Source organism: Trichomycterus rosablanca, chromosome 12 (genome assembly GCF_030014385.1).
Source record: "Trichomycterus rosablanca isolate fTriRos1 chromosome 12, fTriRos1.hap1, whole genome shotgun sequence".
Taxonomy (NCBI): Eukaryota; Metazoa; Chordata; class Actinopteri; order Siluriformes; family Trichomycteridae; genus Trichomycterus; species Trichomycterus rosablanca.
In genome coordinates this window covers 1,981,999-2,000,938 of record NC_085999.1, presented here as the reverse complement: position 1 = coordinate 2,000,938, position 18,940 = coordinate 1,981,999, and the positions used below count along the sequence as shown (strand labels likewise).

Below are 18,940 nucleotides of genomic sequence, written 5' to 3'. Positions count from 1 at the left end.
AGCGCCAGTCACAGAGCGCCAGTCACAGAGCGCCAGTCACAGAGCACCAATCACAGAGCGCCAATCACAGAGCGCCGGTCACAGAGCGCCAATCACAGAGCGCCAATCATAGAGCGCCGGTCACAGAGCGCCAGTCACAGAGCGCCAGTCACAGAGCGCCAGTCACAGAGCACCAATCACAGAGCGCCAATCACAGAGCGCCGGTCACAGAGCGCCAATCACAGAGCGCCAATCATAGAGCGCCAATCACAGAGCGCCGGTCACAGAGCGCCGGTCACAGAGCGCCAATCACAAATAAATGAACAAATAAATAAATAATCAAACAAATAAATAAAGAAATGAATAAATAAATAAATAAATAAATAAAAAACAAATAAATAAAGAAATTAATAAATAAATAAATACTAAATAAATAATTAAGCAAAAAAATGAATTTATAAATAAATAAATATAAATAAATAAATAAACAAATAAGTAAACAAACAAACAAATAAATAAATAGATAAAAAATATACAAAAAATAAATAAATAAACAAATAAATGAACAAATAAATAAACAAATAAACAAATAAATACATAAATAAACAAATTAAGAAACAAATACACAACTAAATAAAGGAATAAAGAAAGAAAGAAAGAAAGAAAGAAAGAAAGAAAGAAATAATAATAAACAAACAAATAAATAAATAAACAGAGCCGTGAGGAAAACAGAGCCGACAGATGAAAGATTGTAAATTAATTGCGAGGTCGGATGGATCAGGAGACAGGATTCGATTTATTCTTCTCACCTTCCGCTCATTACATCTGGAGTTTGTGTTACTGAGACTGATTTATTCTCACAATTTTATTTATTTATTTATTTATTTAGATTTTAACACCATGTTTAACACATATGTGTCATTTTATGATAGGACAGGTATTATGTTTCTGTCTGTTTACTGTATTATGTTCTTATTGTTATTTTTACGGCTGCGAGTTCTCTTGCTAGCATGCAGAACAAACGTAAACGACGTCGGTTCCGCGCGTGTATGAGCGTACTGTTTAAGTTGGCGATTTCGGACTCGGCCATCGTTTTTCGGTAGTCGTGGAACTTAACATCATAAACGTCACAGCGTCGCCTACAGATGTGGAGCAGACGCGACAGGCAAGACCAAACCGCTGGAAGTACGCCAGCTTGGAAGCTCACGAAGGCGGTCGGCTGGGCGCCCTCTAGCGGGTACGATCGGCGGTGCAGACAGTGCACCAAACAAAATCGGCCACTAGTCTGCTGGGTGGAAAAAGACGGGACTGAAAAAGAGGGCGGGGTCTTCGACGCCGTGTAGGGAGATCAGTGCGTGACTCTCCATGCACGAGACCGAACTCACGCGCCCATACACCGAAGTACGGGGGGGGCAAGAAGGGGTCGGGGGAGCGCACGTGTCTGGGGGAGGGCGTGTCAGGAGAATATACCCTCCTCGTACGTGATCGGGGTCATCCGAATCCTCCCTACTCAGGCAGCTCGCTAGGGTTTGAGACGGACCCAGAGATCACGATGCGTCGCTCTCGCTCGTATTTTCGGCTGACGCTACTGGATCTGCACCAGCGCATCATGTATACGAACATACGTACGCACTTTAATTATACTACAGAGCGCAAAGTCCTTGAGAGCGCGATAATTACACAGGCCGCCGTACTTCAACAAACACTCCTTACAGACTCATTCAACACTCAGCTGTGTGTGTGTGTGTGTGTGTGTGTGTGTGGTGAGAGGAAGCAATCGTGCACTCTAATAAAAGCAAACAGCCCTTCCTACTAACAAAGGAAAACAGCACACACACACACACACACACACACACACACACACACTCGACAGTCTTTACTCAAATAAAAATACCTTTAAATATAAACTATAAATAAAAATCTATTTGCTATTTTCAAATCTCACTGTGCTACCAGCAGGGCGGCGCCGATACAGACAACGATCGGCTCGTCTGAAGGAGGGAGGGTCGTACCGGGTTCCTCATAACTGCTGCAGTCGCGACCTCTGCTGGCTGATCGATGGTACTGCACAGAGACGAAGGATAACAGAGATGCGTGACTCTCCGTGCGCGATACGGATCTCCACATAAACACGCCTGTGATTAGTGTGTATCAGGTCATTGGATATGACTAAATGGAAAGGGAAAATGAGGGACACGACTGAGTGTTCGTACTGTAGGGAGAAAGTTTCACCGCCGGCCGACGGCGGTAATGCCGGTTTGAGCCGGCGGCTTCGGAGGAAGAGGCCCTATGCCGATGGCGGCGGAGGCCAGGTGGCGTAGATCAGACGTGCCGGAGTCGGTTCCACTCCCACGCCGTTTGCGCTCGCTGTCACCATAACAGTCGTGACGGCGTGGCGTTCACACCGCCCCACGCGCTGGAACGTACACACTGTATCAGCGACATCAAACACAGCCGTCGTATCGCGCCGCCGCCGGCGTATTTATTTCAGCGCTACAGAACCCAGAACTGATTCAGGATTAACGCCAGGTCACTTCTGATGTTCAGGACGTTACTGAGTCTCAGGGAGGTTCCACAAACTCAAGGTATTTAACACGAACTTAAGAAGCTTCGTGGTGTATAAACAAAAGACTTAACGGATTCAAGGAACGTTCAGAAAGCAAAAAGAGGCAAGAAAAAAAGAAAGACAGACAAAAAACAGACAGACAAAAAGAAAGACAGAAAAAGAGAGAAAAAAGAGAAAGACAGAAAAAAGAAGGAAGGACAGACAAACAGAAAGACAAACAGACAGACAGAAAAAGACAGACAGACGAACAAGAAAGACAGAAAACCAGACAGACAGAAAAAAGACAAAAGAAAGAAAGACACAGACAGACAAAAAAACAGTAAGACAGAAAGACAGACAGAAAAAGACACAGAGAAAGAAAGACAGACAGACAGAAAGGCAGAAAAACAGACAGAAAGAAAAAGACGGACAAACAGACAGTCAGAAAAAGACCAACAGACAGACAGACAGACAGACAAAAAAGAAGACAGACAGACAGCTCAAAAAAGACAGACAGAAAAAAGACAGAGAAAGAAAGAAAAAAGACAGACAGAAAAAAGACAGAGAAAGAAAGAAAAAAGACAGACAGACAGACAGACAAAAAAAAGAAAGACAGACAAACAGAAAAAGACAGAGACAGAAAAAAGAAAGAAAGGCAGACATGCTGACTGACTGACAGAAAGAAAGACAGACAGACAGACAGACAAACAGGAAAAAAGAAAGAAAAGACAGACAGAAACAGACAAAAAAAACAGACACAGACAGACAGAACGACAGACAAAAAAAAACAGAAAAACAGACAGACAGACAGACAAAAAGAAAGAAAGAAAGACAGAAAGACAGAAAGGACACAGACAGACAGAAAAAAGATAGATAGATGGACAGACAGACAGAAAAAAAAGACAGACAGAAAGAAATCGTTTTGAACTGCATTTCCCGACGCAGCGGTGGACCGTCTTCAGTGACGACGGTTTTCCGAAGTGTTCATGACGAGCCCGTGAGGCTGTAGAGTTCAAAGGTCACGCACATTCGACCGTAGTGTTCGACCACGGTGTTTACGCCGGATCCCCTTCCTGGCACGACCTTCCTCACTGGTATCAGGGCCTGGGACCAGCACTGAGCAGTGCACCTCCCAGTGGCTAGGCTGAGATTCCAACCCCGGATCTTCGTACGGTTTATCGCGGCTCCGCCCGTGATCCTTCCAGCACACACTCATATTCAAACGCTCGGATTTGAGACTGAACTTAAAACTACGGTAAGAGAGAAACAGGTTAGGGAAGGTCCCTCGGTGCAGCCCTGGAGTGGAGGGAGCGACGCGTGTCAGAATCATGAGGCAGCAAACGTGATCAGGGAAAGTCGGTCAGGCTTTATCGGAGTGTGTGTGTGTGTGTGTGTGTGTGTGTGTGTGTGTGTGTGTGTGTGTGTGTGGAGACGTGATGTAACCCAGCAGATCTAATAACTGGATTCAGATCTAATGACAGAGGTGCATCATGGGCAGACGCTCGATTGTGGCCACAATAGAACAGAAAATAGACATACAATAAAATTAGGGCGTGTTCTAAATCACCTACTGCATACTCCACTCAGGATACACCGATCAGCCAAAACATTAAAACCACCTCCTTGTTTCTACACTCACTGTCCATTTTATCAGCTCCACTTACCATATAGAAGCACTTTGTAGTTCTACAATTACTGACTGTAGTCCATCTGTTTATCTACATGCTTTGTTACCCCCTTTCATGCTGTTCTTCAATGGTCAGGACCCCCACAGGACCGCAGGTATTATTTAGGTGGTGGATGATTCTCAGCACTGCAGTGACACTGACATGGTGGTGGTGTGTTAGTGTGTGTTGTGCTGGTACGAGTGGATCAGACACAGCAGCGCTGGTGGAGTTTTTAAACACCTCACTGTCACTGCTGGACTGAGAATCGTCCACCAACCAAAAACATCCAGCCAAGAAGTCTAGAAGATGACCGACTCAACCAGCAGCAATAGATGAGCGACCGTCTCTGACTTTACATCTACAAGGTGGACCGACTAGGTAGGAGCGTCTGATAGAGTGGACACTGAGTGGACACGGTGTTTAGAAACCCCAGCACAACACACACTAACACACCACCACCATGTCAGTGTCACTGCAGTGCTGAGAATGATCCACCACCTAAATAATACCTGCTCTGTGGTGGTCGTGTCCAGTGGTAACAGAGCATGCAGAGAAACAGACAGACTACAGTCAGTAATTGTAGAACTACTGTACAAAGTGCTTCTATATGGTGAGTGGAGGTGGTTTTAATGTTATGGCTGATCAGTATATACTGTACGCTGCACTTTTTTGGCTCCAGGAGCTCGCGGGTCGTGTTACACTGGAGAAGCCGCCCGCGTTCCTGCAGGACTGGGTCACTGAGATGAACGTGGTAGTGAGGGAGGGGTGTGTGTGTGTGTGTGTGTGTGTGTGTGTGTGTGTGTGTGTGTGTGTGTGTTCTTTTTTCCATCATGCCTTTGTTTAATGTACTCGGGGGTAGTGAGAGGGGTGGGATGGGGTTCAGTGGAAGGGCGGGGTCGCTCTTCCTCTCTCCGCTCGTCTTTTCTTTCTATTCTGCGACCCGTGATCGTGTTAAAGCTTCACTATACTGACAAAAGTATCGGGACGCCCTTTTTAATAACCGAACTCGTGTGTCTCGGGCACGTTTTGGCTTGCTACCATGTGTAATAAATTAGTTATACCGTAGAAAGGAAACTACACGCATACTTATTGGCACACACGGCCCATCCTCTGACCGGACAGGAACACATTCCCACAGGCATACTCCAAAGTATTGTGAGAAGCTTCTCAGAAGAGCGGCTGTTCTGAAAAGTAGCTGAGAAGGTCTCACAAGCGCACGGTCGGGTGTCCGAAAACAAGATCAGAACTGATCGCTTATCATATCTTATTATTAGAGATGGGACGATCGGGGTTTTTGGTGACATGCAATTTTTAGCGCAAAATCAGCAGTAAATAATAAAGTAACCAAACAATTATTTTTTTCACCCACAGGAGACATATCTTATTAGTCTAACTGACCACACACACACACACACAGGTTTAATGTTATCCAGTTTAGTCTGAAAAAAACTTAAAAAGAGCCTCACAGTGAAAATAAACCGAAAGCAACAGCGTGTGTGTGTTTCTTTAAAAAAAACGCTTTGTTCACAGTGTCGCTTTAAATGATTCTGATTCAGGAGTCGAATGTGACGCGTAAGTTTCTCTCTCCGTTTTTACTGTTATTAATAAATGCTGTGGTTTTAAATAAACACCAGCTACTACAGAACATTGTGTGACTTTCTTACATTAAAAAGCTTCATTAAAAAGCTTAATTAAAAAGCTTAATTAAACCGCTATTACCACAGAGCGGTCACCGAGTCAGACTCGTTCCGTCTGTGGAGCTAAAAGTTCTGATTACCCTAAAAGTTCAGCAGATGATCCTGAACTAACGAATTTGGTAATGAATAAACTTTTGCCTCTGATTGGCTCTGTAACGTTTTCTGTTCTCATCTACATCACAAGTAAGAACCGCTCACGATTTACCAAAGTGAACCAGGAGTTTATATAACGTGCTGATAGAATCCACTCAGATGTGACCGGGTTGAATTATCTTTTTAAAGTGAATATTACAATCAGCAAAATTACATCGTATGTATGATGCACAACGTTAATGATGTTATTTTAGGTCATGAAGAGCTTTCACGATGGTTTCTGTACGATGGTTGATGAATGGTGATGTGATGGTTGGCGCGTCGTAGCTCAAAGTCTGGATCGATCCACTGAGCTGTTAACTTAACGTGGTCTTTATATATCACACCATCGGATCGGCTACTTTTAGGAAATATCGCCGATCGCCGATAGCATATTTTGATTAAAAATCGGCCGATACCGATTCATAGCCGATCGATCGTCCCATCTCTACTTATTATTATTATTTCCATTACAGGAAGTGCTGGACAATAATTCGATATCGATATATGTCGCGATAGAAAAGGTTTCAATAACGGCGATACGATTTGTAAACAAATTCGATCGACACGCATTACGTCAGTGCGTCAGCGTTACCGCTCTGATCACGCCACGCTAGGGCTGGGCGATTATTTTTAAATTATACCCGATTGTCGATTACGATTTCTTTTTGTTCTTGTATAATGCAATTAAAATAAGACTCAAATTTCTTTTTTTGCATTGTAATTAAAGGCTGCGGAAGTGTTAAAATAGTAACAGCACCACCGATAATTATCCTTTTAAGGGACTCAAACTTTATAACAATAACGATATCACAATAATTAACAATAATTAAAACAAAATAGATCTAAATTATCTATATCCTTATCTATCTATATCTAAGAATAGCTCACAAACAACTTTTATTTTAAATGATGTTCAGCAGAACCTCCTTACATTAGGAAAAAAACTACAAAAAGTTCTTTACAGGTTTCTTAAAAGGAACACGAGCCTGTACTGTACTGTTTCCACCACTGAGTGAGTCTGTACCAGTATCTACACTGGGGGGGGGGGGGGGGGGGGGGGGGGGGGCATCAACTGATCACTCGGCTCAGCTTTGATTTTGTCCTCTTGTGATTTGGGGGGTGGGTACAACATATTAAACATTTAAGGATGTGTAATGTGCCATTTTAGTCCCATAAAACCTTCAAACTGTATTAACCACTATTATGTGTCGTAGAATGATTCGATTCTATTGAACGGCCCTTTAAGCCAAAATAAAGGAACCGACTCGCGCATTTGGGAGTCGCTACATACATACGGCTCTTTAAAAGGAACCGAGACAAAAGATCCGACTCCCTATCGCAGGATTCACTGCCGCAGTGATACATGTGGAGCTGTTAGACTGGGTTTGATGGTTATTTCACACAGATGTTTGTTCGTATCGTGGAACTTTAGTGTTTTGTCGCTCGAGTCGAGCGCTGAGTAAATCGGTTATTTGTGCCGAGAGTCGCGGTGAGAGTGAAGCACAAAACGTTTCTCACGTGATGAACTAAAGAAAACAACAACTGAGACGAACACGTCACGTCTTCTTATCACCGACAGCTGATCCACGCTTTTTACATAAAAACCAACATCTGTAACAGCAGCACAAATCCCCACAAATAATCTACACGCTCCACCATCATGTTACTCTTTACTTTCGTTATGTAACGCCCACCGTTGATGAGGCTCGGTTCCCAAAAACTGGTGGAAACGCGGGTCGGTTCTCTACAAAACACCCGAACAGAACCGGTTCAAGAACCAGAACCATGGTTCTTTTGGTGGAAAAGCTCTATCAGGTTTACAGGATCTTGTAGTAAAACAGCTTTAATTCATTAGAGAACACCGATGATACAGAACGGCCGAAAAGTGAGACCCGAAATATCGACCCGAGATTTAAAAGAGCGCCAAATTTTCCCAGACGCGATTTCTTTTACTCAGTAACGGAGGTTATTTAAAATGTAGTGAATTACAATTCTTAGTACAAAACTTACTGAAGTAAAAGTAAAATTACAGGCTGTAAAATCTACTTTAAAAAGTACAAGTACACAAAAAAAACGACTCAATTACAGTAACGCCAGTAAATGTAACTCGTTACTTTCCAGCCAATCCTGATCGCTCTCATCGGCTCCGTATTTTGATTCAGTGAATCTTAATGAAACTCTTCTGTTTGTGTCTCGTTTTGCCGATCGTGTTTGCGCTCCTTATTTCTGAATCTAACCGTCACCGTGTAGAATCCTTGTTGTTTTCCGTTTACTGTTTTGGTTTTCGCTGGTTTTGGACTCTACCTGGTTTTGTACCCTGTTTTTATATTAAACTTTCCCTGATTTATATTCCGCGGGCGTCTGCTCAGATTCTGCTTCGTGCCATAATTTAATTTAAATTTTTTATTTAATTAAAATTAGGGCTGTCAAACGATTAAAATTTTTAATCGCGATTAATCTCAGAATTTCATATAGTTAATCGCGATTAATCGCATTAAATAAAATCTGTGTAAATGTTATAGAAAACAAGGTTTTTTAAGTGAAATGTGAAAAGTGGACGTTTCTACACGAAGTGAGTGTGTTTTGACCCTTTTGGGGCTTCCATAGTTCATGGACTAGTGTGCTTGACTCCGGTATTCAGTGCCGTAACAGATTAAGTTAATAAAGTGTTTTGCTCCCGACAACTTGTGAATATAGCGTGTATTTATTTCTTTATTATGCAAGTGCATCCCTACGACGCTCAGTTATATTATTTTAACAAACCGCAAATGAAAAACGGTGGCAAGTCCGACGTTAAAACGTTTGTTCTACCAGTCAAGTCTCAACATGAACTAGAATCTGCGTTAACGGCACTATTTTTTAAAATCGCGTTAAATTGAGATTGCGTTAATGCGTTATTATCGCGTTAACTTCGACAGCCCTAATTAAAATATAAAGTATGTAAACAATCACGATTGTCACATTCTAACATTAATCGTGAAAATCGCCCAGCCCTACGCCACGCTACCTACAACACGGTGGATATTAGCGGCGAAATGAGTTCAACAGCTGTGAGTGAACGAGCATCCACAGCTGAAAAAGAAGCAGACGAACTAGTTGATGAGAGAGGAAAGATTAATTCAGTGGTGAGGAAGTGATTCGGGTCTTTCAGTCAGGAATTACAATCATGTCAAATAAATCTAAAATAAATCTTGTACCAAAAGTATATTATAGAGCAGACCTGGGCATTGTACGGCCCCAAGAGAGACATCCCCAACCGGCCCGCATGAGGTTCGTGGCAATTAAAAATCAGACGTACATCACACATGCAATATAACAGGATTGTTTTTGACGGGAGCGCTGTGTCTTTAAATATCCGCAAGTTTCAATTTACATGTGTGCGAGTGTATCAGCTTCACCGTAAGGCGAACAGAACTGAATGTGATTGACGGTCGAGTTTTTAACAAGACATGAACTTCTGAAGTATTTGTTTACTAAAGTCAGATGTAAAGCTGGTTAACGATCACAATTTAGGCTTTAAATCGCTGTTACGGTACTAAACTGAGAAATAAATACAAGAACATGAACGATGCAGAGCGTCACACCTGAAGCTTCACTAACTAAACTGCAAAAGCAACAAATACTTTTTATAAAGTTTAACACATCCAGAACTGAAGCAGTCAGGACCAGCTCAGTGATTTTAAAAAGAATATCCAACAATAACAAAGGACTGAAAAACAAATGTGGTAATTAGACTCAAAACAAAATAGTGTAAAGTTGAAAAACCTGCACATTTTGTTCACATTTGTTTTTTTTTTGCATTTGTTTGTTTAAATAGTAAAATAATGTTGATGTTTTTACTCTGCCTACTTCTAATTTTCTGATTATAACATCTAAACATTAACAGCTTATTAGAACTGTACAATTACTGCTTTTAATAAAGAGTGAGCAGTTGTAGCCTAGTGCTTAAGGTACTGGACTAGTAACCAGAAGGTCGCTGGTTCAAGCCCCACCACCGCCACGTTGCTGCTGGCCCTTAACCCCCAATTGCTCAGACTGTATAGTGTAACTTTATTGTAAGTCACTTTGGATAAAGGCGTCTGCTAAATGCTGAAAATGTAAATAAAGAGATAAAATGAATATTGAGCAGAATTAAGTTCACCTTATTGGTCCGGCCCTCCACAACAGTCCCAGTTTCTTATGTGGCCCCTTCGAAAATTTAATTGCCCACCCCTGTTATAGACAATGAAAGTCAATAAAAGATAAATAAGTAAATGAATTAAAATCTCCTTGGAAAATGCTATCCTTATATACATATAAAGTGTTTTTTATCAAGTTAATTATATAAGATTCGATCGGCTGGAAATTAGGGTTATCAAATAATATATAAGTCAATATAAAAAATTATATTGACTTATAATTGGAATATCCACCCAATACAGAATACATCCACCCAAGAGGAAAATGTATAGACACATTCAAAAAATAAGGGCCGCCACTAACGACTATTTTTCTATCGATTAATCTATAGACTATTTTATCGATTAATTGATTGATCTAAGCGATTGATTTTCCTTCAAAAAATTTTTACTCAGAATCTCTTTATAGTACACCAAACCTTTAATATATACATGATGACATTAAAATATTTTATATTTCATGTACTCGACAGTAGAATAAGAAACAGACCTACAAAAAGTCCCTGTCATGCAAAATAAAATAAAAAATACCACGATCTGCTGTAAAAAAAAGATTTTTGGCCATACCGTATAGCCCTGTGTAAATTAACTTTTATAATAATTTAATTAGGTACAAATAGCTGTAAGACTTGATATATGAGCTACAGGTATTGAACGCTCATGAGCTGAATGCTTAGGCTAACTTTACCACCCTCGGAGCAGAACCGGTTCGTATCTGGAAGTCTTACTGTATAATCTTTGGGCCCTGACAGTTCCTCTCTTACCCCTTTTCCACCGACGCGGAACGGTTCCGGTTCCGGTTCGCGAACATGATTATGAACCGGTTCCGCGTGTTTCCACCGAAATAAAGAGGTTCCAGAGAGCGAACTAGCGTCTAATCTGGCACCTCAGAATACTGGGTTTTACAGAGCGAACCGTGACGTCATCTGTGGGCGTGTCAGGTTATAGAGGTTTGAGAAGCTGCTAAACCGCGTTTGTGCTTCACTTTCATCTTTTAAAGTTCATCTGATTAAATTTTGATCCAGTTTGCCGCTGATATTTTCAAAGCGCCTCAAATGAGATGAACTGTTTGATATGAAGAGGTAAAAGTCACCCGGACAGAATAAACCGCTTAACGTAAAAAGTGCAACATGGCTTATTGTACTAAAACACTGAGTGATGAATTTGGGCAGTACAGAGTTCTTATAACCAGTACAGAGACACTTATAACCAGTACAGAGCGCTTATAACCAGTACAGCGACACTTATAACCAGTACAGAGCGCTTATAACCAGTACAGAGACACTTATAACCAGTACAGAGACACTTATAACCAGTACAGAGCGCTTATAACCAGTACAGAGCGCTTATAACCAGTACAGCGACACTTATAACCAGTACAGAGACACTTATAACCAGTACAGAGCGCTTATAACCAGTACAGAGACACTTATAACCAGTACAGACACTTATAACCAGTACAGAGACACTTATAACCAGTAATAACGTAGATAATTGTAGTTCTTGAGTGGTACTCTTAGTACATTCAGCCACGTTACTCTTTATTTAGTTGAAGCTTTTTGTGGATTCAGAACCTGGAGCTGCAGAGTCGCGGTGAGAGTGAAGCACAAAACGTTTCTCACATCGTGAACTAAAGAAAACAACAACTGAGACAAACACGTCACGTCTTCTTATCACCGACAGCTGATCCACGCTTTTTACATAAAAACCAACATCTGTAACAGCAGCACAAATCCCCACAGTTAATCTACACGCTCCACCATCATGTTACTCTTTACTTTCGTTGTGTGACGCCCACCGTTGATGACGCAGGCTTGGTTCCCAAAAACTGGTGGAAACGCGGGTCGGTTCTCTACAAAACACCCGAACAGAACCGGTTCAAGAACCAGAACCATGGTTCTTTTGGTGGAAAAGCTCTATCAGGTTTACAGGATCTTGTAGTAAAACAGCTTTAATTCATTACAGAACACCGATGATACAGAACGGCCGAAAAGTGAGACCCGAAATATCGACCCGAAATTTAAAAGAGCGCCAAATTCTTCTCAAGCGGCTCTAAAATGATCCGCATTTTCAACAACTGTTCTCAAAAGAGGTCAGAGATAAACGATCCCTTACCCTAACGACTCAGGCTAACGGGCTTTCGGATTGAATTTTCTAGAGATGGATGACCGTCCGCCCCTCGCAAGATGAACTCAGATCGTGGTCTGACCTTTTCAGAGCGTCCCCTCGTACACGCGTGTTGAGAAACGGAATTTACGGCCACCTTCAGCCGGCGTGGTTTGCATCCAGAACGAATACGCTCCACACCTTTTATTGGGGGACGGTTCCACTCGCGAGGTGGACTCCAGAGCCGGGCGGCCGGCGGTGGCAGGGCGACACTTAAGGCGTGGTTCTGCGGTCGCCGTTAGGCTCAGTGCCGGTGGTTTTCTCGGCTCGGTTATACGACCCTGCGCCGACAAAGAATAACGACGAATCCTGGAACCGTCTTCAACGTCTCCGAGCCGGTCAGTCTGGTCCTGGTGAGGTGAGGCGGCGCTACATTAGCGAGCTGCTAGTAAACTCGCCGCAGACCGAGCCCACACGGCTCCCTTTGCACAGAACAGGCTATTTTCGGCTCCACACCGAACAGGAAATGAGGTGGGTTCCAGACGTGCACCCGGCCGGGTCTGAGCTGCGCCGTCATCGCCGTCGATCGTTTTTTTTAAGCACGGCATCTTCCAGCCCCTCAAAAATCATAAAAATATCTTCGCGAATTTAAAATGTCCATGTTCTCTGGTGCCCGGGTGGCGCAGAGGGATGTTCTGCCCCACGGCACTCGGTGTAACAGCGCAGTGCAAAACATTTGGGACACTTTTATCCAAAGCCTTGATCAAGAGTGTCAACACTGGCATCTTGGTTGGGATGCCTGCAGTCCTGACCTGTCCGACCCCCCCCCCCCCCCCCCCCGTACTGCTGTACATCTTAAGACGTGTTTGCAGGAGGAACGGGACCAAATAAAAGCTGAAACACTAAATCACTCGCTCTCCTCGGTGCCAAAACCTCTTTTAAGTGGTGAAAATGAACGGCAGCATTACAAAGTGGAAATGCTCTACTGTCCCAACTTATTTTGGAATGTGTTGCAGGTCTGAAATGCAGGAATGGATGTTTATTAATAAATGAAATGAAGTTGAGCAGATATTAGATGAAATATCTCAGGTTCATCCTGTCTGACATCAAATAAAAGTCAAAGTCAATGTAACGAGCTTCGTGTTTTTATTTTATTTGCTTTTTCCATGCCGTCCCAATTATTTTCTGATTCGGGGTTGTAGATTCCAGACCGGGAACACAAGTTCCCAACTGGAACCAAGGAATTGTCTTTTTTTTTTGCATGAACCAAGCTCTAGAGCAGGGGTGTCAACCCCATTTTCACCGAGGGCCACATCAGCATTATTGTGGCCCTCAAAGGGCCGATTGTAACGTATCCTGCTCTGATTGCAGTCTGTTGTTTTTCCTGGAGGCTGAATTCTGCATTTATATCGTCCTCCTTTACCACAGACACGGCCTCATAACACAAGAGACGCACCGGTTTCCTTTCCTGAAGCACAAACTTGTTTTCACTTTCATTACATTTCCTCCTTCTGCTTAATTTTCTTACTTATCTTCTTGTACATTTTAGGATCATGTGTAAATATGTGTAACATCATCTACTGGTGGGATGTGTCACTTTGTAGGTCACAAAATCAGCCTGCATTTTGAAAGATGCAGTTTGTTTAGGATTTTAGTGTATTTTAAGACAATTGTTCTGCCCTCACTAATAGTTTATAGCCCTTTCTCAGACAGACAGACAGACAGACCCAGACAGACAGACAGACAGACAGACAGACAGACAGCTCCCTTCAGAATACAGTCGGTTTATTTGCTCGCCAGCTGTGTGATACACTGTGTGCACCAGAATGAAGTAAAAATACAAACAATAAAAACAATAAAGAACTTAATACAGTAAAAGCACACAGCTGTAGTCAAGTGTTACATCTGGTACAATATGAGATTTTACCAAACGTAAAATAGCGTTAACGAATTAAAATTTTGTGTAAAGATACTAATTGCTATAGTAACGGTAACGATTGTATTTAATTACGGTAAATTTGTAACTAAAACGCTGTGATATACTCACTAAACATTTACTAACAACTGAGAATATAAATGCCACGACTTACAGACGATGCTTTGGTATTATATTACAAGATAATTATTTATATTTATTATTATTGTTTACATTACTACCCGCGTTCTTTTGCCGTAAAAGTCACATGGCTTCTCAGCGAAGGTCAAAGTTAGTAGCCATGACTACGATGTCAACAGTTAAAGGCTTAAAGGCGCAGGAGTGCCATTAAATTATAAGTGCGTCTCTGTAACGACTCGAACCATCACAACAATCGTACAGTCGTTTAAGCTCTCCCGCGGGCCGTGAGTTTGACACCCCTGCTCTAGAGGAACGAGAACGTCTCCTTATCACTCATGCTTGCTTTCTGGAACAACCAAACATCTGTAACAGCAGCACAAAAGCTCGCAGGTGATCTCTGCGCACGGAGAGCTCGTTACTAGAGTCTATTTGCGTCGCGTGTCGCACAGCGCCCCCTGTCGGTGACGCATCCTCGGTGCCAACGAAGAAGCCCGAACAGAACCAGTTCAGGTTGAAAAATGCTGTCTGACGGAGTCCGAGAGGATCTGACATGACGGATGGAATAAAGCGCCTAAATCCAGGTGTGCGAAGCTTGTCGAGATGTTTCCAGGAGGCCCCCGGCGGCTCTGACGAAGCCTAAAATAGTGTTTTCATTTCGTCATTGTTAGCACTGAAGCAGTATGCAAAAAGTCAAGGGGGCTGAATACTTTCCGAACCCGGCGTATACGGCGACGCATGCAGGGTGTGTGTGTGTGTGTGTGTGTGTGTGTCTGGCCCAGTCGAAGGTATGCAAACTTTAGCGCTCAGCTGTATGTGGAAACGTCAAACACAATGCAGAGATGTTAGCGCCGGTGCGTCTCATTGTTTTTTATAATCCAGGTCGTGTCCAAACACGCGGCTCCTCACCGTTCTAACCGGGGGGGGGGTGACGGCGTAATTACAGGGGACCGAAAACCCTCCCGACTCGGCCGTTTCACCGAGCTGATCGTTCACAGAGTCTAACTGGTTACGGGTCGGGGTTACGGGTCGGGGTTACGGGTAAGGGTTACGGGTCGGGGTTACGGGTCGGGGTTACGGGTAAGGGTTACGGGTCGGGGTTACGGGTCGGGGTTACGGGTAAGGGTTACGGGTCGGGGTTACGGGTCGGGGTTACGGGTCGGGGTTACGGGTAAGGGTTACGGGTCAGGGTTACGGGTCGGGGTTACGGGTCGGGGTTACGGGTAAGGGTTACGGGTCAGGGTTACGGGTCGGGGTTACGGGTCGGGGTTACGGGTCGGGGTTACGGGTCGGGGTTACGGGTAAGGGTTACGGGTCGGGGTTACGGGTCGGGGTTACGGGTCGGGGTTACGGGTCGGGGTTACGGGTCGGGGTTACGGGTAAGGGTTACGGGTCGGGGTTACGGGTAAGGGTTACGGGTCAGGGTTACGGGTCGGGGTTACGGGTCGGGGTTACGGGTCGGGGTTACGGGTAAGGGTTACGGGTCAGGGTTACGGGTCGGGGTTACGGGTCGGGGTTACGGGTAAGGGTTACGGGTCAGGGTTACGGGTCGGTGTTACGGGTCGGGGTTACGGGTCGGGGTTACGGGTAAGGGTTACGGGTCGGGGTTACGGGTCGGGGTTACGGGTAAGGGTTACGGGTCGGGGTTACGGGTCGGGGTTACGGGTCGGGGTTACGGGTCGGGGTTACGGGTAAGGGTTACGGGTCAGGGTTACGGGTCGGTGTTACGGGTCGGGGTTACGGGTCGGGGTAAGGGTAAGGGTTACGGGTCGGTGTTACGGGTCGGGGTTACGGGTAAGGGTTACGGGTCAGGGTTACGGGTCGGTGTTACGGGTCGGGGTTACGGGTCGGGGTTACGGGTAAGGGTTACGGGTCGGTGTTACGGGTCGGTGTTACGGGTCGGGGTTACGGGTAAGGGTTACGGGTCGGGGTTACTGGTCGGGGTTACGGGTCTGTGTTACGGGTCGGGGTTACGGGTCGGGGTTACGGGTCGGGGTTACGGGTCGGGGTTACGGGTCGGTGTTACGGGTCGGGGTTACGGGTAAGGGTTACGGGTCGGGGTTACGGGTCGGTGTTACGGGTCGGGGTTACGGGTAAGGGTTACGGGTCGGGGTTACTGGTCGGGGTTACGGGTCGGTGTTACGGGTCGGGGTTACGTTACCGTGATCTGTGCCGTCGATCCGGCTCCCCGGTAACATTCCACCCAGAGATGAAAGACGTCATGTAAATAAATCCCGGCGATTTGAGCTAACGTGTTTAGATCCCATTTTACATTCAGAAATGCAAAACAGGGACGACCGGAATGCGGCCAAAAGTATGTGGACACCTTTCCTAATTACTGAGGTCAGATCCCATACACACGTTCTAGCCAAACATACAGCTAGAAGCTATATAACATCAATTACAGTGGAACCTCGAACCACATCTCAGTTTGAATGCATGAATGAATATATGAATGGATGGATGGATGGATGGATGAATATATGAATATATGAATAGATGGATGGATGGATGGATGGATGGATGAATATATGAATATATGAATAGATGGATGGATGGATGAATATATGAATAGATGGATGGATGGATGGATGGATGAATATATGAATAGATGGATGGATGGATGGATGAATATATGAATAGATGGATGGATGGATGGATGAATATATGAATAGATGGATGGATGGATGGATGGATGAATATATGAATAGATAGATGGATGGATGGATGAATATATGAATAGATGGATGGATGGATGGATGAATATATGAATAGATAGATGGATGGATGGATGGATGAATATATGAATATATGAATAGATGGATGGATGGATGAATAGATGGATGGATGGATGAATATATGAATAGATGGATGGATGGATGGATGGATGAATATATGAATAGATGGATGGATGGATGGATGGATGAATATATGAATAGATAGATGGATGGATGGATGAATATATGAATAGATGGATGGATGGATGGATGAATATATGAATAGATGGATGGATGGATGGATGGATGAATATATGAATAGATAGATGGATGGATGGATGGATGAATATATGAATAGATAGATGGATGGATGGATGAATATATGAATAGATGGATGGATGGATGGATGAATATATGAATAGATGGATGGATGGATGGATGGATGGATGAATATATGAATAGATAGATGGATGGATGGATGAATATATGAATAGATGGATGGATGGATGGATGGATGAATATATGAATAGATGGATGGATGAATAGATGGATGGATGGATGAATATATGAATAGATGGATGGATGGATGGATGGATGAATATATGAATAGATGGATGGATGGATGGATGAATATATGAATAGATGGATGGATGGATGGATGGATGAATATATGAATAGATGGATGGATGAATAGATGGATGGATGGATGAATATATGAATAGATGGATGGATGGATGGATGGATGGATAAAACAACATGGGGCCGAAGGAAGGAAGCAACGGCAGCAGACAAAAAGAAAAGCTCATAGAGGTGACACGCCTTCCAAACAACACCACCTCTCCTCCTCATCACGATTTAACAGATTCCAGATTTAACGGACCATATCTGGAAAACCGAATGTCCGGTCTGATCGTTTAAAATCCAGCGTCGGGAGGCTCGCTCTGTTCTCGCCTTTTTTCTCTGTGTTTTATGCTTCATTTTTGTAAGTTCTAGAGCTCAGTTCTGCACCAGCGCTGCTCCAGTAGCCACCAGCAGAGCTCCAGGTTCAGAATGATAGAAACTCTGAGTCCCACTGTACCATCACAGAGAAACAAGCCAAGTGAAATTCCTCCCCAGTAGTGCAGTACAGCAATTTTAATATTTACATGACATGTTTACAGATCTACGTACGTTGTTTATTTTACTGTTGATCATATGAGCATGTTTAGCACTTTTGTGGACCTTAGTGATGTGTTTTCGAATATTTTCGCACCCCCGCCGTTTTAGACAAAAGGCATTTTACGGACCAGCGCTCCCCCTCTCTTAGTCCGTAAAATCAAAACAACGTATTTTTTATTTGGACTTGATCCTAAATCTAATCTAGAACAGTAAACCGGCATCATTTACCTGTATTAGCGTCAGTAACCAGCCGGGAGCAGGAAAAGCAAAAGCATTCATTAACCTTCATTCATTTACTTCGAGCGCTATAATCATGGTAACAGATCCTGGAACAGTCAGACCGGCGCTGATGGATTCGGTGTGCGTGGCGTCACGTCGACACGGGCTGCAGGAAAAGCCAGTTTTACAGCGCGTTAGCTCCCGTCTGTTTATTATGATGAGTTCACCTGTCTGGTCAGGTATTTATTTGATTCCAGTAACTACGTTAGTGTGACAGTATACACGGTGAAACGCCTTGCAGCCGTGATGAGCAGCGTTATTCTGCACAGGTACGTTTTTACACCGCTTTGTGCTTTAACCAACGTAGTTAACGTTTGTTAATGCTAGCGTACTTGTCGGAAAACTTCCCAAGAGTTCGCTATTCCGGGTTTGTTAGCTAGCGAACGCGTTAAGTGTCATTTATATGAGTGACGTTATATAACTTAA

General features: G+C 43.6%; 1 protein-coding gene across 2 annotated transcripts in view; it reads right to left on the bottom strand.

Moving 5' to 3' along the window:
- Positions 1-18,940, bottom strand: part of hdac4 (histone deacetylase 4) — a 180,701-nt gene that overhangs the window by 153,369 nt on the left and 8,392 nt on the right. The gene's annotated exons all lie outside the window — the stretch shown is intronic.